The sequence below is a fragment of the Ictidomys tridecemlineatus genome, chromosome 1 (assembly GCF_052094955.1).
Source record: "Ictidomys tridecemlineatus isolate mIctTri1 chromosome 1, mIctTri1.hap1, whole genome shotgun sequence".
NCBI classification, from domain to species: domain Eukaryota; kingdom Metazoa; phylum Chordata; class Mammalia; order Rodentia; family Sciuridae; genus Ictidomys; species Ictidomys tridecemlineatus.
In genome coordinates, this window is record NC_135477.1 from 118527999 (window position 1) to 118549822 (window position 21824).

Genomic DNA, 21824 nt, shown 5'->3' on the forward strand with positions numbered 1-21824 from the left:
TCAATACCCAATACTGGAAAGAAAAAAAAAAAAACACTTTGGCAATTTATAAGGCAATTTACACAAAACAGCCCCCAACTTTAAAATTAGTATACCTTGGGGGAGCCAGGCACAGACAGGTCAAGGTTATCTGCACATGACAATAAAAGTAGATGTCGGGGCTGGGGATGTGGCTCAAGCCGGACAAAGCGTGCTCGCCTGGCATGAATGTAGCCCAGGTTCAATCCTCAGCACCACATACAAATAAAGACGTTGTGTCCGCTGAAAACTAAAAAATAAAAAAATAAATAAAAGTAGTTGTCACCAGGCATAGCAGTGCATGCCTCTAAACCCAGTGGCTCAGGTTGAGGCAAGAGGATCACAAGTTCAAAGCCAGCCTCAGCAATTTAGCCAGGCCCTGAACAACTTAGCAAGACCCCGTCTTAAAAGAAAAATAAAAAAAGAGCTGGGGAAGGTCCTTGCTCAGTGGTTAACCCCTGGGTTCAATTCCTGATACCAAAAAAAAATTTAAAAAGTAGTTGTCATTTTACTGGTGGAGAAACACAAGTCACTATATTCATTTCAGCCACTCTGTCTTTTTTTTTTTTTTCTCTCGGTATTAGTGATTTTATTTTTAATAAAGGATGCATAAGAAATTTCAAAATGTTCTCCAATCTAGTTTTTTCCTATACAAGATAATAATATTGTCTGTCATATAATCGAAATTCCTAAAGAATGTAAATTCTACTTTGAATTCTATTGGCTAATTGACTATAAAATCAAGAAGTCTTACTCTCCTCTATCACTATTCCTAATTGAATTTTTGGCTTTTTATTTTTTTATTTTTTTTTTATTTTTTTTTTATTGGTTGTTCACAACATTTCAGCCACTCTGTCTTTAAAAGACATTCTAATAAAACCACAATGCAACAGTCTCCGCACTCTATGAAGAATTTTATGCCATTGTGATATGCCCTTCTACATCTTCCAAGGACTTAAGCTGTGTCACACAAATGCCTAACTGGGAAGACATTAAACTGGAGAGAATATTACCTTAACATTAAAAAATGCACAGATTAAGAAAGTAAGAAGGGCACCTAACGGATATACAAAAAAATGACTATTCAATTCCATTCAACAAGTATTTACCATGTACAGAGTACCTGTGAGAAACCCAGGCAAACAAGTATTTCAAGATTAAGACACGAAGACATAAACCCACATGAATCCCGCTGGAGAAAGTCAAATAATTCGAAATTCAAAAAAAAGTCTACTTCTATAAACAAACGCACCCCAGCATTACAATGGTTTTGGTTGCCATTTTTAGCTTAGATCCTTGAAAGTATGGTAAATGTCCAACTTTTTTTCACTGATTAGACGATGTAATGGAGAACCGAATAAAATTATGCGACCGTTTTTTGTAAAAATTAATTTGGTTTTAATTGATTACAAAAAAAATGTTTAACAATTTCTCACTGGACAAGTGTGCCAACTGATTCAATTCCTATAAACCTTATCTAGGAAATCAGGCGCCCAATCTGAAACTTAATGCCCTACTACAAAGGGACCCCTCTGGCCTGGTTTCTGCAGACTGCGTTCTTCGTGAGGCCCCAGTGCACCAACAGCCCAATTTTGGATATATTCTCTAGGCGATTTAAGGAAGTCAACAACCCCTGGTCTCACGTGACCTCTAAAAGGGGCGCAGCTGAGCCCGGAATAAACCACACTTTTTTTTTTTTCCTGCATCAACTTAACTGCCCAGCATGAAGGAAGTGGGCACCAAGGTGGCGCAGGGCCTAAGGACAGGAGAGGGTAGCAAGCAAACATGGGGCGTTGTGTCTTTTACTTTGGGGAACCTAGGAGGTGAGGGGCACAGACGTTCACGCGCACTGCCACGGCTGGAAATCGAAGACTGCCACACCCCCCCGGCAGCCCCACCTTCTTCTTTCTCCACCAGAAACGGGGTCCTCTCTACTGAATGCCCACCTGCAGGGTGCTGCCCCAGTTCTGTACACCAAAACGCAACACAGTGGAGCCCACAGGGGTGGGACTCGGCGCTGGGGGGCGGCAAAGAGAGGAGGGCCGCAGCGAGGGGCGACCCGCGCATGCGCAGATCCGAATACCCGCCCTTTTACCTACCGTTGGAACCGCGAAGCCCCGTTTCCCGGCCGCGGCCGCTTCTCCAGGACCTGCAGCGACAGCAAGAGAGCGAGAACTGAGGCCCCAAGTGACTCCGCGGCCGACAAGCCTCTTCCTGAGGTGGCCACTGGAGGAAAGCTGAAGCAACGGCAGTGGCACGGGGCCAGCCCGGTAGCGACCCCCGGATTTCCCCGGCGGTGGCAGCGGCGGAGACGCAAAAGGAGGGGCGGGAGCGGCGACGGAGGCAGCGGCTGAGGCGCAGAGCCTCCCTAACGGCGAGCGAGAGGAGAACGCAGGGCGGGGGCCTGGCCGGACGTGACGTGCGTGGGAGGGGCGGGGCGAGTGCGCCGCCAGGACGGCTAAGTGTCCCACACTCCCTGGCCTCAGCGCCGCAGTCAGCCCGCTTGTGGATTGAGTTACTTCCCCAGTCAACACTTGAACTTTTGAGTTAGGGTGTGAGAAGCTAGGCGCGTGCCTGACCAAGGAAAGGAGAAAGGAAACTGGGAAGGGGACGTAGGGCGATAAAGGGAAAATCCGGAAGTCTGAGGGTAAGGCTGGTCTCTGCCGAGGGTGCCTTGCCCCCCTCAGGATGCCAGAAAAGTACGAGGCGCCCTCATCTTGATGAGGAGTACGGAAGCTGCCTGGCAGGCCTGAGTGGTGACTCACGTTCCCATTCCCAGCTGTTTGGGTTAGACGGGGACTATCGGGCTGCACCTGCGCCTTGCTCGCCCTCCCCCACCCTGTTCACCCAAAGACCTGACCTAGACTCCACAGAGATCATAAAGCTCTGTTAACAAGAGGGTTCGGGAATGTGGAAGTTGCAAAGCTGCATGCTCGCAGGGAGCTTCATATAATAAGCTGGAGCTTCAGAGGCAAGGCCGAAAAGAGGCAGAGAATCTCAAATTCAAATTAGCAAAGCAACTTAGTGAGACGCTGTCTCACAAAAAAAATAAAAAGAGTTCTTTGAGCCTAGAAGTCTGTCCTTGCTTACGTAGCCACCCAGACCAACCCTGCAACTCCCTCAGGCTCACAACCATATGAATAGTCAGCCAATCTCTTCTTTGCTTTAGTCTGTTAAGGGCTTTGAGATCTTCCATTGAGAAAAACGCAGTGTTCCGCCTTTTGGACTCCTTGAGGGCGGGTAGATCCACACCTACACAAAGAACTCTGGGGGTCTGTAAAAATATGAACTATCACAATTCGGTTGTCCCCTACCTGCCTGAGCTGCAAGTCGGTAAGCTGGAAAATATAAAACAAGAACCCTCACAGAACTCGGGACAAGATTTATAGAAATAAAAAGTCACCCTATGAGATGATCTGTAAATGTGTTACAGAGACCAAGGTGGCTCCCAAATTTCGTCAGACTAAAATAAATCATCTGTAACCTAAATGTCACATGCCAAATTGATGCTGTCATAACTGAAGGGTGGGGTCCACAAAGAGTCTAGAACCAGCAGAATCTGAATAAGAATGTGTTGCAAGCCTCCCACTCTGTCCAAGAGAGAGGTAACTGATTCTTATGACCAGGTCCAAATACCTTTTTTCAGGGCAATTAACAGTCTTAATTCGGGGATGGGGATATACCTTAGTGGTAGGGCACTTGACTACCATGTGAAAGGCCCTGGGTTTGATCCTCAGCAACAGGGAGATGGGAAGGAAAAAAAAAAAGTGTGTGTGTGTATGTGTGTATATATATATATATAATATATTATATATAAATAAAGATATGTATGTATATGCATATATAACTAGTGTATATATTTGTATATGCGTACATATAAATGTAAATTCTGATTTACGGTTTCAACAGATTCTGAGTTCTTTCTGTGTTCTGGCCTCTTAAGATAATGTCAGCAAATAAAATCTCTGCCTTCATGAAATTTATATCCTAGCAAATTTAAATTTTGTATGTCCTTTATGAACATAGAAAGCCCAAACTCTGATCCCAAACTTCAACAAGTAGCCTTTTCATCACTTAGAGGCTCTCTTAAGTAAGTCAAGACATCTGATGAGAAGTGATTGTCTAAGGCACATTAGTAGGACTAATTGTGCTAGCTCTACAATCTTCATCAATTAATAAATTCACAGCATGATTTCTAAATCGGCTTTTGTTCACTGGGTTGAATTATGAAGTTGTTTTATCCAAATGAATTTCTTGGAGCATGATTAAACTTGAGTGAAGTGAAATGTAAGTTTTTAAATCTGCTCCACTAAGGACTGGTTTTGTGGTAGCTCAGTCAAGATGCAATCTGTACATTTGGCTTGTATCTCTCTCTAAACATCTCAAATAGAAGGTTTACTCTCTGCTTGGAGAATGAGGGCAATATGATAGCTTCAAAATCTTAATTAAGGGCTTGGGTTTGGCTTAGCAGTAGAGTGCTCACCTAGCACGTGTGAAGCACTGGGTTCAATTCTCAGCACCACATAAAAATAAATAAATGAAATCAAGGTATTGTGTCCAACTACAACTAAAAATTTAAAAAAATAATAATTATAAGGACTAGAGATGTGGCTTAGTGGTAGAGTGCTTGCCTAGCATGCCCAAGACCCTGGGTTCAATTCCCAGCACCAAAAAAAAAAAAAAGTAAAAATTGTGAGTGAATTCTTAGAATCAAAACCCTCCTAACTCTTCTTCACTTAAGCAACATAGGTCCCTTGTTGACATAACTGTTAAAGTTCATAACATACTTTGCATGAAACCCAAGATGTAAGCTCCCAGAGGGCAAGGATTTCCTTGCATTTAAGTGCCTTAAGCCCAAAGTATGTATTCTCAGAAAACAAATGAATTGATTCAATGACCATTTTCCCCCTCCAAAATGCAAGTATATGTTCTTGGAAGATAGATTTTGTAGATCTACTTGATGATACAGAACCAAAATGTTCAATTTTATAGGGCTCATGGGGTATAATTTTTTAAAAAGAACTTTATTTTTTGTCATCCCTTTAAACTCATTCCAGTGGGAATAGATCTTTCATACACCCAGTTGAAAACTCAAGTAGATTCTATGTGTTCTATGGTCTCTCCTAAAAATAGAAAGTCCTGTGGTCACCAGGCAATGCGAAGCAAGCTCCCAACAGCTCTGGAGGCTGAGGCAGGAGGATGGTGAGTTCGAAGCCAGTCTCAGCAACTTGTCAATGCCTAAACAACTCAGTGAGACCCTGTCTCTAAAATATATTTTTTAAAACCAATTTTTTTAAAAAAGGGCTTGGGATGTGGCTCAGTGACTAAGTGCCCCTGGGTTTAAGCCCTTCTTTAAAAAAAAAAAAAAAAAGTTCTATGGTCATGGAGTCACTGAAAAGTGAAACCTTTCCTTCTCCAGGTGAGGACAACTGGCTCACTGTTTGTTCTGGAGACGGGAGCATAGTCTTCTCTAACCTTACCTAGTCTTTCTCCTCCTCTCCCAGCTTACTAACACAAGCCAAAGGGAAGGGGAGAGAGGAAAGGAAAGAAAAGCAAGAATGTTTTTAACTTTTACCTCCAGGTGATGGTTTAATACTCCCGGATTTAAAAGATGTTTAACACTAGCTTTTTTCTTTTGATACTGAGGATTGAACCCAGTGGTGCTTCACCACTAAGCTTAGTCCCCAGCTATTTTTATTTTTTTATTGGGGGAGGGGGGGTCTTGATAAATTGATTAGGGCCTCATTAAGTTGCTGAGGCTGGAACTTGCTATCCTCCTGCCTCAGCCTCCTTGGTCACTGGGATTACATGCATGCATCACCTCATGCAATTAAAACTGACTTTTTCTCATGGATAGTTTCATAGTTACTGTAGATGTCACCATCAACCCCCTTCTCTGGTGGTTTCTCACCCATAATTCCCTTGATCTGGAAAACTATTCCAGCAGTTTATACTTCTCCTTTCAGCCTCAACGAATCTGGTAGCCCACCTCCAACCACTTGTATGTTAAAGGCTATCATTTCTGTAATGGCTCTGTCACATAGAATCTGGGTAACTCTCATTCTGGTCCATTTTTTTTTTAGAAAGTGAGAGAGAGGGAGAATTTTAATATTTATTTTTTAGTGTTTGGTGGACACAACATCTTTGTCTGTATGTGGTGCTGAGGATCGAACCCAGGGCCGCACGCATGCCAGGTGTGCATGCTACCGCTTGAGCCACATCCCCAGCCCTCATTCTGATCCATTTGTAAGAGATCCTGGGGCCACCCCTTTTTGTTGTATAAACTGTGCTCTCCATACCCTAGGGAGTGCCTTTCATATTCCTCTTTATAGATTTGTGTAAGTATTTATTTTGACAGTTTCCCTGCTGATGTCAGTAAATTGTTTCATTCAAATTAATATGACTTTTTCAATAGATGGAAGTAAAAAAAAAGTGTCTGGAAGAAGAGCTTTTTTTCTGATAGTGCTATATTAGGTTAGTGGCAACTCTTTTTTTTTTTTTTTAACTCAGGGGTGCTTACCTCTGAGTCACATTTCCAGCCCTGCCACACACACACTCTTAAAATATGTTTTTAGTTATAGATAGACACAATACCTTTACTTTATTTATTTATTTTTATGTGGTGCTGAAGGTCAAACATAATAGACAAGTCACACATAATAGACAAGCGCCTACCACTGAACTACAACTCCAGCCCTTCCTAGCCCTTTTTTATATTTTACTTAGTGTCAGAGTCTCGATGAGTTGCTTAGGGCCGCACTAAATTGCTGAGGCTGGCTTTGAACTCACAAACCTCCTGCCTCAGCTTCCCAAGCCACTACATGTTGGCAACTCTTTATGGTCCACACCTGGTATACAGGAAACTCAAAAGCCTCCACCACCAGCAACCATGCTGGGGATCCAACCAGGGGCACTCTACCACCTAGCTACATCCCCAGCCCTTTTTTATCTTATTTTATTTATTTTGAGAAAGGTCTCACTAAGATGTCCAGGCTGGCTTTGAATTTGCAGTCTTCCTTCCTAAGCCTCCTGAGTAGCTGGGCTTATATGTGTGTGCACCACCACACCCAGCTCCTCAATATTTCATATTTGACCTTTTATAACTAACTGTATTCATCTTCCTGCTTTTGTCAAAATCCTCTAAAGTTTCAAGAGAGGATCCATCTCAGAAATCATTTTAGTGAGTTTTCTTAGGGGAAGGAGGTTGTGGTTTTTTGTTTATAATATCTCGGTGCTTCAGTTAAAACAGTAGTTCTCAACCACATGATTTTGGGAACAATGTCTGAAGATAACATTGAAAGAAATGGAGACTTACAAAAACCTCAGGGAAAAAGGGAGCTCAGGAATCTCCCTTATCTGCCAAAATCCCTCTACCCTCCAAAAGTAAGCCCATCAAAAGTAACTGACCAAATCTTCCCATGACCTGGCCCTGCTTAACCCTATAACCCTATAACCTTGTTGTAGCCCATGGCCATTTTCTCTCTTGAAAATATGCCCCTCCTCTGCTTAATAAAGAATTACTGATCTGTTGCGGTCTGTCTCCCTTTTTATTTTTGTATCCTCTTTCATTTGCTTTCATTTGGTGCCAAAAAAACGGGACAGGGTTTGAGGCTCTCTACCCCTTCCCATCCTAACGAACCTCTACTGTCTTTTCTCCTCTCATCTCCCTTCCATTTCTTTCCTTCTTTCCTACTGATAGAAGGAGGCCTTCACACTCTCTGGACAGACCAAGAACCTATACTGGATCCTTTATTGGTTTTGGAGTATCCTCCTCTAACCCTATCCTCTCCAATTTCTTCCTTTTCTTATATATGTAGACTTCCATATCAGGGGCCACTTTCTGCCATTTTGTTCCCACATGCAACGCGAGCCTTCTCATTCTTTGGAGATCCCTTCTGGTCTCTCACAGAGGTGTCCTTTCTGAGACCCTCACCTTTTGACTTATCTGAACACTAGGGGTCCTCCACCATTGTAATTGCAGGAGGGGACATCCTCTCATTCTCTGGTGAAACTGTCTGGTGACAGGAAAGATCAAGGGACACTTTGATCTTGACTGCCACCCTAGTCAAACCTCTCCAACATGGGGGTATTCCCCCTTAGGTAGTCTCATTAAAAATTTCAAAATCCTCCACCTCCAATCTGACCTCAAAAGCAAATGCCTTCTCAGGCTAAGTACCCAGATCTGACTGCAATCTAAATTAGACAACCTAATCAATAGCCTGAATTTGGAATTTAGGACCTTTGACCCCCCAAATCCTCAAGACAGACAATTTCCTCCAATGAAATGGCAAATGGCCTAAAATTCCTTATCTTCAAGTCTTCTTTTACCTTCACTCAAGGCCATCATAATACCACCCTTGCTCTGTTCTACAATTAATTCTTGCTGACTCCACACTCCATAAGTTCCCTAGATCAGGTCCTGACCCCCAGCCCTCTTCTTCATTTATCGCTCCTGAAATACAGGATGAGCCCCCACCCAAAGTAAGTAAAGCTGGAGGCTACAAAGGAAAGTTTCATAGACAGAAATGCCTGATAACTATCAAAAGAGTCTGTCAGAGTCACAAGCTCTTTTCTGAGTCAATTTGAGACCTACAACTCTTTCTAACCTCCTACATAGGCAGGCTTGATCTGTTTCTGCTTTTGCTAGTATGATTATCTAGGTCCAACAAGTATCCCTTATATTGGTCTAGAAGAAGTAATGTGGCACATGAAAGTCTTAACTTTGACAAGAAAACCCTAACTGACACAGATTAAGGAATCTTGGTTATTACAGTTAAAAATGAGTAAATTAGATTAACATCAACATCAATGGGATTAATCATAAATGTGTTTATTAGAGAAGATCTGACTAATTTTCAAAGTTAACATCAAGTGCTAAATATAAAATCAAGTACTTTTGACTTCTTAAATTCAAATATATTTAAACATTAAATGTATTTTTAAAAATTGGTAAATGAAAAAATTGTTTAAGACTGCTTCATTTCTGGGTCTTCACTAAAGCAAGGTCATTAAGAGTTAAAGTTCTGGTGGGGCACACCAGTGGCTTGGGAGGCTGAGACAGGAAGATTGGGAGTTCAGAGCCAGCCTCAGCAATGGCGAGGCTCTAAGCAACACAGTGAAACACTGTCTCTAAATAAAATTTAAAATAATAATAATAATAGGGCTGTGGATGTGGCTCATCCGCCAAGTGCCCCTAAATTCAATCCCTGGTACCATAAAAAAAAAAAAAAAAGAGTTAAAAGTTCTAACAGGTATAATTCTATATGCAAAGAGTACAAAAAGTTTCACCTGTGTTTCAAAGTACTGTAAATAGCATAAGGTATTTCATCTTCTTAAGAGGAGTAATTAGAAAAAGTCAGAAATTTCACAAGGATTGTTTCAGATTGTGAATTTTAAAAGGGATCAACAGCTAGAAAGGAGATATAAGAAGGTTCTAGATATGGAACTATGTTTTAATATAAAAGAAGAAGGAAAAGTTATGGAATGTGTAAGCAAGTTGGCAGAAGGTTTTGTGGAGAGTAAATTTCAAAAAGTTTGAACTAAAGTGTAACCAAATTAGTTATATATATAACTGATTTAACAATCAGTTTATAAAGTTTTTTAAGACTTTTTCCTAAGGTCAAATATTAATGTACTGACATAAACCAAAGTTTAATCCTCTATAGGTTGAAGTAACCAAGATTTCTTAAAACATTATTCTGCTCTTATCTATCAAGATAATTTCTTGTGTCTGTTAAGTTTTATTAATTAAAGAAACTAGTCTTAAAGAAATTAGAGTTTCTACAACTCTGCTTAAACAAAAACTGTTATTTTAGACTATTACTCTATACTACAGATTCTGAATTTTCCTTTATGTTTTCATGTCTTCTAAGACCATTTTACCAAGCTAGTATTCTTCAAACTAAAGTTTGAAGTAAAGATTTGGGATTATAAAAATTATGTTTCTTGATTCATAGCTACTATATAAACTTAATATGCTTTTACTTTTGTTAATTTCAGTTTGTATTTTCTTTCAAAAATTTATAACTATTATCTATTAGTGCCTTACAAAAGTACAACTTCGAATATAACAACCTGAGTTAATTTGAGATAATAGGCCATCATTTATAGGACAGACAAGATGTAAGGCTGACTTCCAGTACTAATACTGACCTCAATTAAATAGAAGAGGGAAAATAACTATGAAGTTATAGACATTAAAGGTAAAAACCCAGTACTATTTCTTTAAACTGGTGAAGCTGGCTTGCTGGATATTCAAAACTAAAGCTTAGAGACTAAAGTTAAGAAAATAAAGGGCCAAGGGTGGGGGGAGCCAGTATTTGGCTCTTACCCTCTGAGGCCAGGTCAGACCCAGGGAATTATGGAACTTCTCTAAGGGCTTTTCGACTCTTGGCCATATAACCTCCCACTCAGGGGGACCAATCAGAACCTGGAAAACAGAAAGCTGACCAGTGCACATGCTACAAAGAGGAGAGTCACTGGAGAGGGAGATGTCCTTGATGTTTCAAAGAGAATTCATATGGTCAAGGAGACTCTGACCCATCCTGGCAGATGGCATTAGAGGCTTCTCTCAAGTTCCCAAGAGTAACCCCCTGAGAGAACTCAGCTAACACTTAACAAAGATAAGAACAAGGTCAATTTGACCAGCTTTTTTTTTTTTTTTTTTTTTGAGAGAGATAGAGAGAATTTTTAATATTTATTTTTTTTAGTTCTCGGCGGACACAACATCTTTGTTGGTATGTGGTGCTGAGGATCGAACCCAGGCCGCAAGCATGCCGGGCGAGCGCGCTACTGCTTGAGCCACATCCTCAGCCCCTGACCAGCTTTGTCTTAAACAAGTAGCAAAAAAAAAAAAAAAAAAAAAAAAAAAATTATAACCAAAGTGCAACCATACTTGGGCATTTAAAAGAAAACCCAAAAGATCTTTAATGGAACTTAAGATGTACACTTGTGTCAGCCCCACAGCCCTGGTTCCCCCTTTCCCCAAATTTTGAGGCTTTTTTTCCTTTTCACGGCTCATATTTACCACTGCCTGCCAAAAAATTGGACTGGCTTCTGTACCTGAGTCTTTCTTACTCCTCAAATTGATGTTTTACCTAACAACCAAAGTTTGCCTTTCCCAATAAAAGTGCACACCAGATACAAGAGAGCCCTTCAGTTTATTCCCTTACTCACAGGGCAAGACATATCCACTGGGATTGTAACAGGAGCAGTGGGATTAGAAACCTCTATTCACCACTATAAAAATCATCAGTACAGTTTATTAAGATGTCCAGCAGGTTGCCAATTCAGCACTGACTTTATAAAATCAAATGGATTCTCTGGCGTCTGTCATCCTGCAAAATCATCGGGTCCTAGATTTCCTTACGGCAGAACTAGGTGGCTTCTGCCTCTTCCTCAGAGAAGAATGTTGCTTCTATGTTAATAAATCAATAATAGTAAGAGATAAGATGAGAAAGTAAAGAACAAGGAACTAAAGCAATAAGCTGCTAACCCAGCAACCATCTCCTCCTCCCCTGGATTGTGGGGAGGACTCCTGACCTGGATTTGGCCCATGATGACCTCCATTCTCCTGATTATCTTATTTTTTCTCCCTTCTTCCATGTTTCATTAATCCTTTCTAGAGGTTTCTAACAGAACATGTCTCCACCATCTCCAGAGCCACCACCCAAAAACATGTGAAAGCTGTGCTTCTCCTTCAGATTCTAGAAAGATTTCCCAGGATGTCCCTTCACACCAGGTAGTAGCCAGATATGATGATGTTGCCCCAACTCATTATACCCCTTTGAGAGTCTGGAATGAAGGAAATGGAGTTTTACAAATGTAAATTTCCCTGAACCCTTAGGAAAAAGGGGAGCTCAGAAATCTGACCTGTCACAATCTCCCTTATCTGCCAAAATCCCCTGCCCAGCTGGAAGTAAGCCTATCAAAACAACTTCTCCCATGATCTGGCCCTGATAAACCCTATAAAACTCCCTCTCAAAAATGTGCCCCTCCACTGCTTAAGAAAGCATTGCTGATCCACTAAGATCTGTCTCCCTTTCTTTTTGTATTCTCTTTCATTTGTTTTAATTGTTGCTTGTCAAAACTGGAGAAGTGGCTGTGGTAACTAGTAAGGACGATATTAAGCATTCTACATTGCACAGAACTTCCTCCAAAACAACAACAAAAAAATATTATCTAGTAAAAATATAACTTCTGATTTATTTATTTTTTTACCTTTATTTTATTTATTTATTCTTCTCTGGTGCAGAGCCTTGAACATGCTAGGCGAGCACTCTACACTGGGCCCCAACCCCAACCCCTTAACATTTTTTTCCCAGTACTGGGGATTGAACCCAGGTCCCTCACACATGGTATTCAACATTCACACTAAGCAACATCTCTAGCCCTTTTTACTTTTTATTTTAAGACAGGTCTTGCAAAGTTGCCCAGATTGACCTTGAATCTGAGATGTTCCTGCCTCAGCCTCTCAAGTAGCTGGAATTACAGGTGTGCATCACCACACCCAGCTCAATTCACACCTTGTAATAAATAGAATTTATAAACTTTGCAGTTGCTAAGACTATATCAATTTTTTGGGGGGGGTCCTGGGGATTAAATTCAGGGACACTTAACCACTGAGCCACATCCTAGCCCTTTTTTGTATTTAATTTAGAGACAGGGTCTCACTGAGTTGCTTAGTGCCTTGCTAAATTGCTGAGGCTGACCTCAAACTTGTGATCCTCCTGCCTCAGCCTTCCAAGCCACTGTGCCCTCCTATCTCAAAATCTTTTCCTGCAAATGTTTTACCTGTAGGTATAGAGATCCACATTTTAATATGTTATTAGGGTCAAACACAGTATTTCAGATACCTGTATGCTGGGATAAGAAGTGACTGGTATACAGCATCTGTGTTCATTTATTTATTTACTTGATTTTTTTTTTTTTGTATCCAGGATTGAAGAATGGGGGGCATTTAGCCACTGAGTCACATCCTCAGCCCCTTTTTACTCTTTTATTTCTAGACTCTAAGTTGCTCAGGGTCTAGAAAAATTGCTGAGGCTGGCATTGAACTTGTGATTCTTCCTATCTCAGCCTCCCAAACCACTGGGATTACAGGTGTGCGCCATCATGCCTGGCACCAGTCTATTTCTAACGATTCCTCTGTGTTAGACCAGGTCAGGGAAATTGCTTAAGATGGGGTTTTGTTAGTTGTTTATTTACAAGATGACTTGAAGTCTGAGAATGTGAGCATTCTACCAAATTCCTCTGAACAGACTTTGTCTCTCAGAAGAAAGGTCATGAGTCAAATCACTGTAGAAGGAATCCAGACCATCTCCTGGATGCCAGGGAGGAGCTCAGCATATCTGCCTCCCCAGGATTGCCAGTGTCACTGAAATGAGACTTGAAGTCAAGGAGTAATACTCTGTTTCTTTAGTTAGTTTATAACTTAGTCCCTCATTTCCAGGCACAGTGGTGCAGACCTGTTATCCCAGTGACTCAAGAGCCTCAGGCAGGAAGATCACAATGATCTTCAATGCCAACCTCAGAATCTTAGTAAGACCCTGTCTCAAAAAATAAAAAAGTGGAAGGCTTGGGCAGGAGGATTGCAAGTTTGAGGCCGGCCTCAGCAACTTTTGTGAGGCCCTAAGCAACTTAGTTGAGACCCTGTTTAAATAAATAAATAAAAGGATTGGGGATGTGGCTCAGTGGTAAAGTTCCCCTGAATTTAACCCCCAGTACAAAAAAAAAAAAAAAAAAAGTGTTCACTCATTATTCACAGAGAATACAAATGGACTTTTCCCCCTCCTTTACATCCTTTCTTTCTCTCTCCCTCCTCCCCCCAATCTTTTTTTATTTTGTACTGGGAATTAAAGCTTGAACCTAGGGGTGCTTTGCCACCGAGCTATATCTGCTTTTTCTTTTTTTTTTTTTGAGACCGGTTTTGTTAAATTGCCTAGGGAGCTGGTCTCAGCCTCCAGAATCACTAGGATTATAGGAATGTATAATTTATAAACCACTCCCCACTTCCTTTACATTCTTTTTATTGAATTCAATTCTTCCCAGATGTAGCAGGATGTAGAGCCCATCTCTTGTACTTTCAATAAGGAAACTTTCCTTACCTTTACTGAGCTTGATTCCAAGGATATGGATTAACATTTGTTCAGTCAAGACTGCTGTTATATTTTTTTTAATATAACGTTAACAAGAAATTATAGATACAGCAGCCAGCAAGAGTCAAAAACATATTTTCTATTCCCTAACCATTTTATCACTTAAAAAGTAAAATAGGGGTTGAGGTTGTAGCTCAATGGTAGAGTGCTTGCCTAGCATGTGTGAGGCACTGGGTTTGATTATCAGCACCACCAAATATAAATAAATGAATAAAATAAAGGTTCATCAACAGCTAAAAAAAAAAAAGTAAAATAAGAGATGGGCACACATCTACAACATCAGCACTTGGGAGGATGAGGCAGGAGCATTGCAATTTCCAGGAACCAAGCAACTTAGCAAGACCCTGCCAAAATAAAAATAAAAAGGTCTGGGAATGTAACTCAGTGGTAAAGTACCCCTGGTTTCAATCCCCAGTACCAAAAAATAAATAAATATATAAAATAGAAATAATTTAGTACTTACGAATTTGAATTTGGAATAAGAAAAATTGCACTTGAGTTCTCGACCTGTTTTGAACCTTGTGACTCTACTCAGGTAACAACCTAATTGTACCTTAGGGTCCCCATTGGTAAAATATGAAAAACTAATAATCGCATGGAAAAAAGTGTTTCATAAACTTTATGTTACAATTCTTTCACTCTCCACTGCTAAGCTTTCAGAAGCCTAAAGATAAGTCTCTGGAAATGTTTTGCTTCTGTATCTAAAATTTTATTGCTAGGGATGAGGCAGAGATTGTCAAATATTTGTTAATTTGTTTGGTGCTAGGTTAGAACTCAGGGCCTTGTTCATCCTAAACATGATTCTACCACGGAGTTATACTCCCAGCCCCTTGGAAATTTATTTTTAAGTGAACTTCAAGAACCACTAAGGACCTCCTAAACTCTTGGTGCCATTTTTAAGGTCTTCTGAACCTTGTAAGTTACAATAAATACAAACACACTTCTCTAATTTCAAGCAAGTTTACACTGCCTATTTATAAAATAAGACTTGGATGTCAATAACAATGGGGAAATACATGCTGTTTTGTGTGCAGGAATGGGGACAGGGGAGATTACTGCATAAGGAGAGGAGGTTGGAATTACCCTGATTCTCGCTAAGCAGTAGAATGCTATAAAATTCAATTAAGTAACTAGTCAATTTTCTCTTTCTTAAAGTACTCATCTCTACTGTAACAACAACAAAAAAAAAGACCTAATACATCAAAACTAAAATCTTCTGATAAAGAAAAAGCAACTCACCATTAGTAGTATCGCTGGCTCTTCTGAGGAATGCACTGGAAATCTGACTGTGCCACTTTGCCCAGGACCATTGTACCAATGTGCAAGAATGTGTGTTCTTCATACACAGAAAAAATATTACTAGCTGCAAAGAGAAGAAACTGTTCCAGAGTGTACAAATCCCACGCCAACATCCAAATAATGGCAAATACTGTTCTGTTCTTAGCAACCCAAAGTAACGTTTGTGTCATTTATTTATTCAACACATATTTCTTGAGCAACAATTATGGGCCAGGCATTGTGCTAGGGAATATAATCATGAACTCTGCCCTGAAAAAAAAAATTTAATCTTATGTATCTTTAGAATAGAATGCTTGTGGAATTGGACCAAAGTTAACATAATGTGAATTTTAGCTTCTGTATTCACTCCCATATCCCCTGGTGCCAGTTATATCCAGTTTGGAGAACTGGAATAATTGACAATAACTCCCATCTTTGCCAAGTCCACATTTTTGGCCTGACAACTTGGAATTCAGTATATGACAAAAATGTAAGGCAATGTAATCCTTAGCTATAAGAGTAATTTGGTTTTCTTGATAAATCAGCTAGATACTTTTTCCACTATCAGAACTTTTATTGTTATAAATAAATAAATACACAAAAAAGAACAGATATTTCTTTTTTAGCTTCCCTTTCCCTGTGTTCATGTAGATAAAAGAAAAAAATGCCCAGAGTTTCAGTGAGATTATGAACTTCACAAAACCATGTACCTTCTGCTGCTCTCTTAATCAGAAATCCAGCCAGGATGGTTTGCCATTCTGCATACCCTACCTTTTCTCTTCTTCAGAGGCCTTAGGCCTTTGGACCTTCCTATCATGTGACTACCAGGTTTCCTTCCTCACTTCTTTGGGACTACAACTTCTATAGAAAACTGATAGCCCAAATGTTTGCAGATTGCAATCCAACTACAATCATAGTTTAGCCAAACATTTATACCTGACTGTTCTTTTCCACCAATGACAAGAGTATAATTATTTGCAGAAGCATCTAATATTTTTCCAATCCCCAAACTCATTAGCAGAGAAGCTATGAAGCATCAAGGCTTACACTGTAAAACCACTCATTGGAGAAATAAATGGTGCCGAGCATGATGGCTCATATGTGTAATCCCAGCAGTTTGGAAGGCTGAGGCAGAAGGATTGCAGGTTCAAAGCCAGACTCTGTGAGTCTGTAAGCAACCTAGTGAGACCTTGTCTCAAAATAAAAAATAAAAAGGGTTGTTGCTCAGTGGTACCCCCCGCCCTCCAACACACACACACACACACACACACACACACACACACACACACTGCCTTCAATCCCTGGTACCAAAAAAAAAGCAAATAATTAAACCAAATGTGTTACTTTTTAGTAAGGTCATGCTACTTGTTTCTTCTTGCTCACTTTTTTTTCTTTTTTTGCATGTGGTATTGGATATTGAACCCAGCGGCACTCTACCACTGAGCTGCATTTCTAGCCCTTTTAAAAATTTTTAAGACAGTGTCTTACTAAGTTTCTCAGGCAGACCTTGAACTTGTAATGTTTCTACCTCAGCATCCCAAATAAACTGGATTATAGGCATAAGCCCCATATTGCCCAGCTTTTGTTTCCTTTATATGTATTGTTTCCTTTACCTAGAAACACTTTCATATTTTTATTCATATACTAAAATTATTGATTGAGCACCTCATTTGTGCCAGGAACTGCTGGAGACACAGCAATGAACATTGTGTTTGACTCGTAGCCCTCATGACATTCTTTCTACCTTGTGGCGAATGCAGTGTTGTTATGCTATGGCATGACAGACTATCACTTATTGTTCACTAACCTAAATTCAGCTGGGTGCGGTGGCACACACCTGTAATCTCAGTAACTCAGGAGGCTGAGACAGGAGGCCAACCTCAGCAACTTAGTGAGGCCCTAAAGCAACTTAGAGAGACCCTGCCTCAATAAAAAATAAAAAGCGCTGGGGATATGGCTCAGGGGTAAAGTACTCCTAGGATCAGTCCCCCAGTATCAAATAAATAAGTAAACTAAATTCAACTTACATGTCACTTTATCTGGAAAGCTTTCTGTGACCTCTTCTAAGTAGAATAAGGGATCTCTATTCTGTGGGTCCTTGGCATTTTGGCCATATTTCAAGTTGGGAACTTTCCCAACACTGGGAACCCTGAAGGTTTATATCCTCAGTAGAAGAACAAAAGGGGAAAAGAAAACTGACCTGTATTGGGAAAAGGTAAGGATACCTGAGTGTCTTCACCTCAACAGGATGAAATTGATAAAAAGGAAAAACAAACAACAAAAATCTCTGAGAATTCCTACAAAAGTGTATAAGAAGTATAATATAAGGGGTTAGAATTTCACACTACCTGTGTGACCCAGATACCCCTGAGCTAAAAATCAGTTCCCCCAGGCATCTTGTATAAACCAATATAAATTCTCTCTGGAATTCCTACAGGTAAGGTTCTAAGGAATATAACCTAAAATAAATTTTAGTGATAAAGTATCATAAAAAAACACAGGGAAATAACTTCAGAATAATACCTATAATGACTGCAAGTATTCAACAAGCATCTAGTTAAGAATTCAAAGAGGAGATAATGGAATAGAGGAAAGGTGATATTTTAAGAAATAGTGGCTGAACATTTTCCAGAATTAATGACAAGTATCCTCAATATTGGAAGGTGAAAATTGTCATGCTGAAAAATATAAAGGGATATGTGCGCATAGTGAAAGTACAGGACACCAGAGAAAAAGGAGATTTAAAATTAGGCAGCAAGAAAACACAGATTAACCTTGAAAGAAATGATAACTAGGCTAACAGCAGACTTTTCAACAGTAACAGTGGAAGCCAAAAGAGATTGGAATTTATCTTCAAAATGTTAAGAAAAAAATTACCATCAACCCTGAATTTTATCCTCAGTGAAACCACCTTTTAGGAGGAGAGTAAAATAAAAACACTGTAAGATATACAATGTAAGATTTGAAAAATCAGATAAAATTCAAATTTTTTTATTATTTATTTTTTGGTACTGGAGGTTGAACCCAGGGGCACTTAACCACTGAGCCACATCCCCAGCCCTTTTTATTTTTTCTTTTGAGATAGGCTTTTGCTAAGGCTGGCCTCAAAATGCAGTCCTCTTGCCAAGACTCCTGAATAGCTGGGATTATAGGTATGCACCACTGTACCTGGCAAAATTCCAATTTTTTAAAAAGAGAATTTACTACCAATATATGTTCATTAAAGAAAACATCAAGGATTGGGGTTGTACCTCAGCGATAGAGTACTTGCCAAGCACGTGCGAGGCCCTGGGTTTGATCCTCAGCACCACATAAAAATAAATAAAATAAAAGTATTGTGTCCAACCAACTACAACTAAAAAATAAATATTAAAAAAAGAAAGAAAACATCAAAAGATATGCATCTGGAAAAAAATGAAATAATTCCAGGGGAGGATCCAAAATGCAAGGAGTAAAAAGAAAAAAGAAAATGGTAAACATGTTAGAAATCTTAAACATAGAATATCCAAAATAATGACAATAATGTCTAAAATGTATTGGACACTTATTGTGAGAAGGTGAATGAAGTAAAAGAATTATAAGACCTTGTATTGTTTAAGAGGAAGCTAAATAATTTAAACTTATAATTTGTTGAGTGTTATATGTAAATGTTAAAATATCCAGGTAATCACTAAAATAAATGAAGCAACCAAGGAAGGTGGCACTTCAGCTTGGGAGGCAGAGGCAGGAGGAACACAAGTTCAAGGCCAATCTCAGCAATTTAGCAAGACTCTGTCTCAAAATTAAAATTAAAAAGGGCTGGAACTGGTCTGGGGATGTGGCTCAAGTGGTAGCACTCTCGCCTGGCATGCATGCGGCCCGGGTTCGATCCTCAGCACCACATACAAACAAAGATGTTGTGTCCGCCAAGAACTGAAAAATAAATATTAAAAAATTCTCTCTCTCTCTCTCTCTCTCTCTCTCTCCCCCTCTCTCTCTCAAAAAAAAAAAAAAAAAAAAAAAGGCCTCAACTGTATCTCAGTGGTATAGTGTCCCTGGATTCAATCCTCAGTCCTATAAAAAAAATAAATAACAAATTTTTAAAATCAATGAAATACTATGTATAACTTCTAATTTATTAGAGGGGATAAAATTGAATGGGGGAATCTTAATAAAAAATAAAATTCAAAAGCAGGACAAATAATAAAACATTAGATAGCAGAAATAAATGCAAATATATGAGTAATTGCAATCAAGTAAATATACTTATGAAGCTGGGTGCAATGGTACAGGCCTATAATCCACGACTCAGGAAGCTGAAGCAGAAAGATCACAAATTCTAGGCCAGCCTCAGCAACTTAATAAGGCCCTAACCAAGTTAGTGCAACATTCTCAAATAAAAAGGGTTGAGGATATTTCAGTGGTAACATAAAACATCCCTGGGTTCAGTCCCCACTACTAAAAATAAAAGAAAGAGAAGAGAAAAGAAGAGAAGAGAAAAAAGGAAAGAAAAGAGGCAAGCAAGTGATTGATTACTATAAGAGAACAGCAGTTTCCCTGTAAGAGAAAGGAAATATGTGTTGGACAAGGGCCACAGGGGAACTTTGGGGAAGAGGTGTTGTCAATGTTCTTCCTCTCTAATTGGTTAGTGGTTACACAGATATTTGCTAATAGAATTCTTTTTATATTGCACATTTTAATTTACTGGTCCTTCGTATATGTGTTCATTTTGCAATTTTATTTATTTTTTATTTTTTGAAGTACTGGGGGTTGCACTTAGGGCACTCTACCACTAAGCTACAGCCCTTTTTACTTTTTATGCTGAAGCACCATTTTGCTTAATTGCTGAGTAAATGCCAAGAGTTTAATGTACAGAGAATACATACATATAATGATGATATTGATACACAGTTACTGTATCAAAATAAGGGTATTTCTTTTAATTATTTTTTTTTAGTTGTAGATTGACACAATACCTTTGTTTTATTTATTTATTTTTATGTAGTACTGAGGATCAAGCCCAGTGCCTCACACATGTTAGGCAAGTGCTCTACCACTGAGCCACAACTCAGCCTCTGAGTATTATTTCTTCTTCTCCCCCTCCCCCTTCCCTCCCCCTCCTCCTTCTCTCTTTGTGCATTCCAGGCAAGCACTCTACTAACTGAGCTTATCCCCAGCCTCTGGATCATTTTTCTTTACTTGCTCAGAAAACATTCTAGGCTTGACAAAGAGGAAGTGAGTAATTTGTAGGAAAGAAATGAAAGTGCAATATTTTTTAGGAAGTAGGCAAAACAAGCATGTGGCAAAGGAGTACACAGTGATGGCTATGGTAAGCAGCATGATGATGTCTAGAGAATGTGATGTCCACATTCTATTCTGAATCATGTTGGGTAACATAATAAAAAGGAGTTAAAGTTACAGACAGGATTAAAGGTGCTAATCAACGGACCCAAAGATGGGGAGATTATCTTGGATTATCCTGGTAGGCCCATTGTAATCACAAGGATCTTTATAAATGAAAGAGGAAGGTAAAAGAAAGGGATTGGATGTGATACTAACTCAATTCATTATTACTGATTTTCAGAATGGGAGGAAGCAATGAGCCAAGTAATGGGGAGAGGCTCTAGAGGTTAGGGAGGTAAGGAATGAGATTCTCCCCAAGAGGGCCCCTGCATTTCACCCTAAAGACTGGATTTCAGCCCAGTGAGATTCAGGTCAGACCTCTGACCTATAAAAATTTAAGATAATAAATTTGCTTTTTTTAAAAATTGTTTTGGGCTGGGGATGTGGCTCAAGCGGTAGCGCGCTCGCCTGGCATGCGTGCGGCCCAGGTTCGATCCTCCGCACCACATACAAACAAAGATGCTGTGTCCTCCGAAAACTAAAAAATAAATATTAAAATTCTCTCTCTCTCTCTCTCTCTCTCCCTCCCTCCCTTTCTCACTCTTTAAAAATTGTTTTGGAATAATTTTAGGTTTATAGGAAAATTGCAAAAATAGTACAGAGTTCCCAGGTTCCTCTAATGCTAGCACCTAATGCCTTTTTTCTTTCTTTTTCTTTTTGACATGCTCTTGCTAAGTTGCTTAAGACCTTGTTAAATTGCTGAGACTGGCCACTAACTTGCCATCCTCCCCCTCAGCCTCTTGAATTGTTCTGGTCAAAGGTGCCTCCATGCCTGGCCTCCCTAGTGTCTTTTTTTTTTTTTTTTTTTTTTAATAGACTTGAGGCCTGATGCAGTGGTTCACTCCTATAATCCCAGCTACTAAGGAGGTTGATGCAGAAGGATTGAAAGTTCAAAGGTAGCCTGGGCAACTTGATGAGATCCTGTTTTAAAATAAAAAATAAAAATAATTAAAAGTGGCTGGGTTTATAGCTCAGTGGCAGAGCCCTTGC

At 39.6% G+C, this 21824-nt stretch overlaps 1 protein-coding gene across 11 annotated transcripts in view; it reads right to left on the reverse strand.

Annotated features, from left to right (window-relative positions):
- Positions 1-21824, reverse strand: part of Fam13b (family with sequence similarity 13 member B) — a 105948-nt gene that overhangs the window by 80450 nt on the left and 3674 nt on the right. For 5 of the 11 annotated variants that reach the window (XM_078045706.1, XM_078045688.1, XM_013359571.3 and 2 more), the window contains exon 1: positions 2118-2438. The gene's annotated coding sequence lies outside the window, so the exon portion shown is untranslated. Of the gene's footprint in view, positions 1-2117; positions 2440-15413; positions 15538-21824 lie in introns of those variants that run through there. The other 6 variants (XM_021727698.3, XM_005327237.5, XM_021727695.2 and 3 more) reach the window with 3 other exon arrangements.